Source organism: Aptenodytes forsteri, unplaced genomic scaffold (assembly GCF_000699145.1).
Source record: "Aptenodytes forsteri isolate BGI_AS27 unplaced genomic scaffold, ASM69914v1 Scaffold455, whole genome shotgun sequence".
Lineage (NCBI taxonomy): Eukaryota > Metazoa > Chordata > Aves > Sphenisciformes > Spheniscidae > Aptenodytes > Aptenodytes forsteri.
The window spans coordinates 608984-616424 of NW_008795914.1; positions in this window are offsets into that span (position 1 = coordinate 608984).

Sequence of the window (7441 nt, forward strand, 5' to 3'; positions counted from 1 at the left end):
CGTGAGGCGGGTGGGACGGCGTGGGGGACAGCAGGGATGGCTGCAGTGCGGCGAGGGTGGGGAGGCAGCCGCTGCTGCGGCCAGGTTGGGTTTGTAGCCCCCGGGTTGTGTTTTCAGCTGCGTGACAGTGCCGTGCGCCTGGAGTTTCTCATGGAGCAACATCACAGCTAGTTGCAAGTGCTGTGTGTAACGCAGCGGGCAAATAGTCCTCCCGTGCTGCAGCTCCTCATTAGAGCCCTGTGAATATGCATGTATGCAGATGTGCAGGTGTGGCTCTCTGAGCTGGCTGGCTAGCTGGGGGTCGGAGGTGCATGGTGATAAAAATGCTTTGATTTTTTTTGTGGGAATAGCTGGGGTGATGTGAAGTGAGCGGAGCTGTGCCCACTGCACCTCCCCTTCACCCCTGCTCCAGCAGTGCAGAGACTCGGGGGGTTTTGCATTTCTCCCCGCACCCCAAGGGGAGCACAACGCACCCACCCTCCTGCCTGCTCCTCATCCATCCACCACCGTTGTTCCTGCAGCCAGAGGGATGCAGGAGCCTCTGGCTTTACTGAACTCTTTATTTAGGGGAAGAACAAAATTCCAATTGCTGTTTTGGTTGCTGTTTGTTTTTCTAAGAGCCCCAGCATCAGCCTGTCGCAGAGGAACGGTTCATGTCTCTGGAGGACGGGAGCTCTTTGCAAGCCCCCGGAGCCCCGGGGAGCGGAAACAGCCCGAGGCTGCGTGAGAGCACTTTGCACCGAGCTGCGGCACCGTGCGGAGTCCCTTGAGTGAGGAGCAAATGCTTAACAACACCCCACTTGGGGTTTGGGGTTTTTTTTCTCCTTGTTTCATTTCTTGAAGAGGATCCAATGGCAGAAGTCACTTTTCTCCTCTTAAACTGGAATAAAAGCCCATCTTGTCCCTGGGCGATGCAGGGGAAAATCACCCAGGACCAAACGCGCCCTGGCGTAGCCTTCACACAGCCGGTGGGGTCTGGGCGACATGTCACAGCTGGCCTGACCAGCTTGTAAGGACAGTGATAGATCAGGCCCTGGGAGCGAGCGGGTGCCATCCCTCCCAGGCAGGGCTGGAGCCGACACCAGCCCGGTGCGGCGCCAGCTGCAGCACCTGCTCGGTGCTGGGCCGGGTTAGTCCCATCCTCTGGCTCCTTGCTGACACGGTACGGTGGGGATCAGAGACTTCTGGGGGCTTTCGCAGCAAGTGGGACCGCTCCAGGCGTTGCCAAACGCCAGCTAGGAAACCGCAGCCGCACTGCCTGGGTGGGGAGGCAGGGCGCGGGGTTGGCCGCCCAGCCCTGGACAGCCAAGCTCGCTCCAGCTCAGGTCGGCATGTGGTGGTTTGCCCTTCCCAAGGACGGTCCTCACAGGTGTGGGCATCCTCAGTTGGGTCAGGAGCCTTTGCCTGGCTTCGGCTTCTCCCAGGCAGGTTAAAGGGATCCGAAAGCATGGGTCTCCTCGCCAGCAAGGGAAGCCCCATGGCTGAGGAGCTTGGGTCACCGCTGTGCAGCAGGATGTGTCCATCCGTCTGTCTGGAGGCTGTGAGCTGGTGGGAGCTGCCTTGTCTTCCTCATCAGGAGAAGGAGATGCTGGTGTAGCAGCATTCCTGCCAGACGAAGGAATCACACCGCAAAGGGCCAGGGGAGCGCTTAATCCGACGAGGCAGCGTGGTTGTTTCCAGTGCGAGACGGCAGCCAAGGGCTGTCGGATTCCTCTGCTCTTATTCATCAGCAGTTGCGTGAGAGCCGGGAGGGTGCGCGCCTGTCCCTGGGGAGCTGGGCGCATCCTGCCCGCCGGCAGCGGCTCCACGCTGTTGCCTCCCTCGGCGCGTGGAGGCAAGGATGCTGGGGCTCGGCATGGGGGTCCCGCTGCAACCGAGGGCAGAGCGGGGACCAGGCTCCCCGTCCCGCTCCCCTCAGCACGGCCACGTCTCGGAGGGGTGGCACTGAACCCAGCTCTCCTGCCAGCACTTGGCGCTGAAGGCAGGGGCTGCTTTGCAGCCCAGGAAAGCTCCCAGTGCTCTGACGGCTCTCAAGCTGATCCCTGACTGGGACACGGCTCCATGGGCACCGGCTGGGTGACACGAGCCAGCACTCCCGGCTCAGCCCTCTCCCCTCAGGACCCAGCGGCTCTAGAAATAAATCTCAGCAAAGAGGATGGGGGCCTGGCGCCGAGAGCTATTTAAACCATCGTCCCTGAAGAGCTGCGGGGACGGTTCTCTGGAAGAAACCCTGGGCTGTGCTGGCAGGAGGAGCTGTTTACTGCTCTTGCTGAAATATGCAGCATTTGCCGTCCTCTGACCTCCCAGCCTTCATCTTGAAACAAGCCATCGAGATAGGCAGAGCCGCCCCCCGCACCCTCCGCCCAGCTCTCTCCTTGCTGGGTGGGCGAGGGCTGGCACAGACGTTTTCCCCCGGATCCTGTCACCGGTTTAAAAAAAAAAAGAAACAAAGAAAGAAAGAAAGTAAGAAAAAAAAACCCCTTGCTGACTTGCTCGAGTGTCCTGCCAGGCTGGAGTGGCCGGGCTGTCCCTCGGCCCCAGGCGGAGCCGCTGCCGGGGACAGGGGCTGCAGCCACCTCTCACAGCCGTGACCACAGCCCCAGGGATGCACCCGCGTGAACCTACCGGAGACCCACGGCTCCATTTTGGGGGCCGGTTAGCTAAGCCCTGCTCCCTCTGGCCCCGCAGCCGCCCTCGCCAGCTCCTCTCCATGGGGTCAGTGCCCTTCAAGTCGGAGCGAAGATGCTGGGAGCAGTGCAGGGCTCTTGCTGTGCAGAGCCACAGTGAAGGAGACACCCCAAACCCAGGGGATGAGAAGGGTTGGTTCGGAGTGAGATGTGGCTTTGGTCCCCACCTGCCAACACCTGCTGCCCGCAGGCATGGGGAGAGCAGTGCTCTCCTCCCTGGCAGCCCTGACCCGCTGCGGCCGGCACTGCCACTGGGAAGGGGCACTTGTCACGGGGGGCTGTGGCACGTGAAGGTTGCTCGCCCCCCGCCCCCAGCCGAAGCAGTTTGCGGAGGGCGGAGGTCCTCCCTGGCAGCCCTGACCCGCTGCGGCCGGCACTGCCACTGGGAAGGGGCACTTGTCACGGGGCAGCTCTGCATCTCCTCAGCCATCGGGACAGGCTGTGGCAAACATGGCGTGAAGGCTGCTCGCCCCCACGGCGATGCCGAAGCAGTTTGCGGAGGTCCCCGCCCTGGGAGCCCAGCGCTGCTCAGCCTGGCTACAACCCGCCGCAGCCTCCTCTGCTGAGCAGAGCAGCTCCCAAAAACCTCCCAGACCTGCAAGATATTTTCTTCGCCTGCTTTTTTCTAAACCAGCGGTGATTTCAGCATCGGAGGGGAGAGCGCAGCTCCCCCAAAGGCTGCCTCGGCGCAGGCGGGAGGTGGGAAGCTGACCAAGGCTGGGATGGATGGCTTCGGCTGCCAGAGGAGGGGGAGCGGGGAGCCGCACCCTCCCTCTTAACAGGAACCGTCTGCAGGAGCGGCTCGGCAAAAAGGCGGACATATGAATAACGCACGTCTCCCACCCGGACCCGCTTTGGCTGATAGCCGTCCTCAGCGGTGGGCTGATAGCCGCTTTCTGAAAATGCATGCTGCAGGCAGCGTGGTGGTTAGGAGGAGACACCATCCCTGCCTTTCAGCAGCTTCCCTACGCCGCTGAAGTTGCTGCAAGGAAAGAGCAGCCCCGGCTGGGCTTTGCCACCCTCCGTGATTGCAAGCCCCCCGCTCCAGCACACCCTGCCCGTGGGCGTGTGGTCACTGGGGTGCCTGGCCCCGCTCGGGGGTGCATGCTAGGGATGTCTTGGGAGCTGACGTTGAGGATGGCGTCTCCAGTTATTGTCGCAACCTCTCTCCCTCCCTGCTGGAGTTTTGCTGGGGCTGGGATTCCTGCTTAGATGGACCCAAATCCTGCTTCCAACTGGAAGCATTTTCACCCTTTTGAAAGGATTTACGTGAGGGCTGATCTGGCTGGTGGTCTTTCCTCAGGAGCTGGGCTGTGGCCCTCAGGGGCAGGAGGTCCCTTGGGTGCAGCAGGTCCCTTGGAGGTAGCAGGTCCTTGGGACCCCCGTCACCCAGCAAGAAGAGCATGGAGTCACGAGGGAAGGTGGCTACCACTGTCCCCTTGCAGCCTCGCACATCCCTGGTGTTCATGTTTCCTTCTGCCTAGGCCAGCCCCTGCGGTGTGAGCTTAGAGGAGAGACTCCTTCAGTACCAGTATTTCTGCAGTAGAGTAGTTCCTCTTAGAAAGCACTTACAACATCACATTTGCTGCAAATATGGCAGCGGTTACAGTGTACAGGAACATGGATTAGCTTCAACTATGTGTCTCCAAAGAAGCTTGCATCATCTTAAAGCAGTTTGAAGGATGCATTCACCTCCATGTGGAAGCAAGAGTTGGAGCTCGCTTTGGCAGCCCGTTCTCCAGCTGCAGAGATCTCCTTGATGCTCAGAGAAGGGAGAGGTGTGAGCGTGCAGGCAGGACCGCTCCCCGCGGCACGTGTGCAGGTTGTCTGGGCAGCGAGGAGCAGCAGGGGGGTCATTTTGCTGGCTGGATTTCTAATAGCGCCCAAAGCAGCATCCTGACTCACAGAAGGGCCTCCCACTCTCTCCTTCAGCCAGTTGCTTTGTAAAGCGCCAGTAGCTGGTGGGGCTGTGTTTTGGAGAGCAGGTGACCCCCTGGGCCAGGCTGGAAGGATCTGTCCCACCTCGAGAGGGTGCTGCTCGGTGGTGCTGGGCCCAGGGGTGACGCCACAAGCACCCGCAGTGCTGCAGATCAGCGGCTCGTCCCCCCAGCGCCTACCATTTGTAAGACTTTCCTAGTTTACTGGTGCCAGGTGATGTGCAAGCCTGATGGACCATCTCCACAGGGTGTGTGTTGCAGCTCCTGGGCACAGCAAAGGTTGTCTTGAGACCGTAATAACTGAAAGGCAGGAGCCGGTTATGCCAGGGCCGGCCTCCCCACTACCAACCGGGACTGGGATGCATCCAGCGGGCATGGCCAGGGCTCCTACCCCTGTTCCCAGGGGTGAAATATATGGGGACAGTGTGTGGAGTGCCCCATCACAACTCAGTGTGGGGCACAGGGCCATGTGCTGGGGCGTTCAGGGCAACCGGTAGCCCTGCCCCACGTCCAAAGCCCAGGCCCTGGCTCCCAGCGAGTGGGGATTTCGGGAGTGCTGGCAGCACTGGGCTGCTGTGGCATCAGGGCTAGGGCACGGCAGGGCTGGCAAAGCAAGCAGGGTGCTCAGCTGGCAATGCTCTGGCACCCATGGGTGCCACCTGGCTCAGTGCTGCCCACCTGCCCGTGCCCTCAGCCTCAGCATGGGGAGGGGATGCCAATGAGAGTTGCCAGCAACACGTCCTGTCCCCAAACCCCGCAGCACCCCAGTGACCAGCGTCCTCCCCCGCAGCCCCTCGTGTCCCAGTGTCCCTCACCCAGCCCTCACCGTCCCCACCTCCCAGCGGGTGCTGCCCTGTCCCTTGTGCAGCACTGGGGCCGAGGGCAGAAGATGCCACCCTGTCCCCCACCCCGGCTGCCAGCCTCCCCGTATGCCACTGTGGGTGCCAGGGCGGCGGCTGGTGCCTCCAGGCAGGGTGATGGCACCCCCACCCTGACACTCCTGTGCAGCGGGGTGGCCCACGCATCCCCGCGAGGCATGTCCTGTGGCCTCGCTCCACCCATGGGGGGCTGTGGCTGTGCCTGGCACTGCTCAGCATGGCCCAAATGCCACAGAGGGCTCTCACATGCCAACCTTGTGCATGCTGGGCACCCACTGCTTCACTCCTGATGGGCATGGGGGGGACACAGGGACCCACCAGGGACCTCTCCTGGCTGCTTAGGAACCCATATCAGTCCCTTGGGGACTTATATCCAGCTCCCAACATGGTCTGTGCTCCCCGGGTACCTGCTGCCCAGCACCGTGCCCACCGGCCATACCCAGCACCCTGTGGCTGCTGGCACGGGGCCGGGCAGCACGCTGGCCGCTGCGCGCGCACAGGGGCCGTTCGCTGGCAGCACAAAGCCTGGATTGAGTGAGAGCTGGCGCGGCGCTGAACAGGCCGAGTATGCTGGCGGGGAGAATCGGCTCTTCTTCTTCTCACCCGTGCCAGCGGGCTCCACCACCCTCCTCCTGCGCTCGTGCCTGGCAGCGAGGACAGCCGCCCGCCATGGGCACCAAGATGCCGCTGGCAGGGGAACAGGCTGGCGCTTCGGGCGCCGGCAGCGGCGTGTGCGCGGCTCTGGGTGAGTACCCGCTGGCACGCCGAGGTGACGGACCCCCTTCCACCGGAGCCCTGACCCCCAGTGCAGATGCCAGCCTGGCATGGTGCAATGGCTGGCAGCTGGTTGCAGCTCCAGGAGCCTTAGTGGAGCTGCCCAGCGATGGGGTGAGTCTGAGCGTGGTGGGCAGTACGGAGATTGGGAGCAGGTTGTGAGCCTCTCGAGTTAATCTAATGATGGCAGATTGAAGCAGCCGTGTGGGGAACAAGCTAATTCCCCCAGTTAACCAGGCAATGGCTGTTAGCGGCAATTTTCCTCCCTTCCCGGCACCTTGAGTCACTGGCTGCATTCCATACTGAGCAGCACGGCCCCAGCGTGAGCTTGGATCCTGCCTCAGTGTCCCTGTGGCCAGGGCAGGAGGATGGGGACAGCAGGGCACCCCGCATCCCTGGCACAGGGCAAACATCATCCTCACGCATGTGCTTACGTGTCCGTACGTGTCTGAGTGTGCACGCATGTGCCTGTTGCAGAGGTGAGGGGCTCCTGCACATGCAATGGGTGTCGGGATCTGTGCCACCAGCGCTCCATGCTGGCTGCTCTCAGAGGAGCCTCAGCCGGTCCGTGGCTCTCATGGTCTCCGAAATCGCGAAGGAAAGGGGTTCCTGTAGCTCGCAGCAGGCACCAGCAAAGTTATCAGCCCCCTGACTGCCCGGGCACTGAGAGGGGAAGGCGGTGCCTGGAGAGATGCTCATGAGTTGTCTTGACGCGCTTGCTCCGTGCACAGTGAAATTGTGGGGTCTTTGCTGCTGTGGGGTCAGCCCTGAGACAAACCCCATGCGTTTGCAGGATGCCTGCTCCAGTGCCCTTTGCTGTCCCTCGCAGCTTGCTTGCTGCACTCGTGGCTGCCGGCCCCAGCCCGTCGGTGGAGCAGGGGCTGTCCAGGCTCCTTCCCTGCCTGCAGTGCTGGGTGCCGGGGCTCTTTCCCAGTCCTCCCAGCAGACTCTGGCATCTCCCTGCAGGGCAGGGCTCGCCCATCACCATCCTGGGGCCTCTCGCACGGCCGCGTCCTGCCGAGCAGAGGGAGCAGATCTCTCTTTGCAGATCCAGCTTGTGCCTTCACCCTTGTCCGGTGCACGGAGAGGCTTCTTGGCCCCGGCCAGCCGCCCGGGACGTTCCCCCTCCCCACGGCTGGGGTCTGCGGCCGGGAGCACCCCCGGG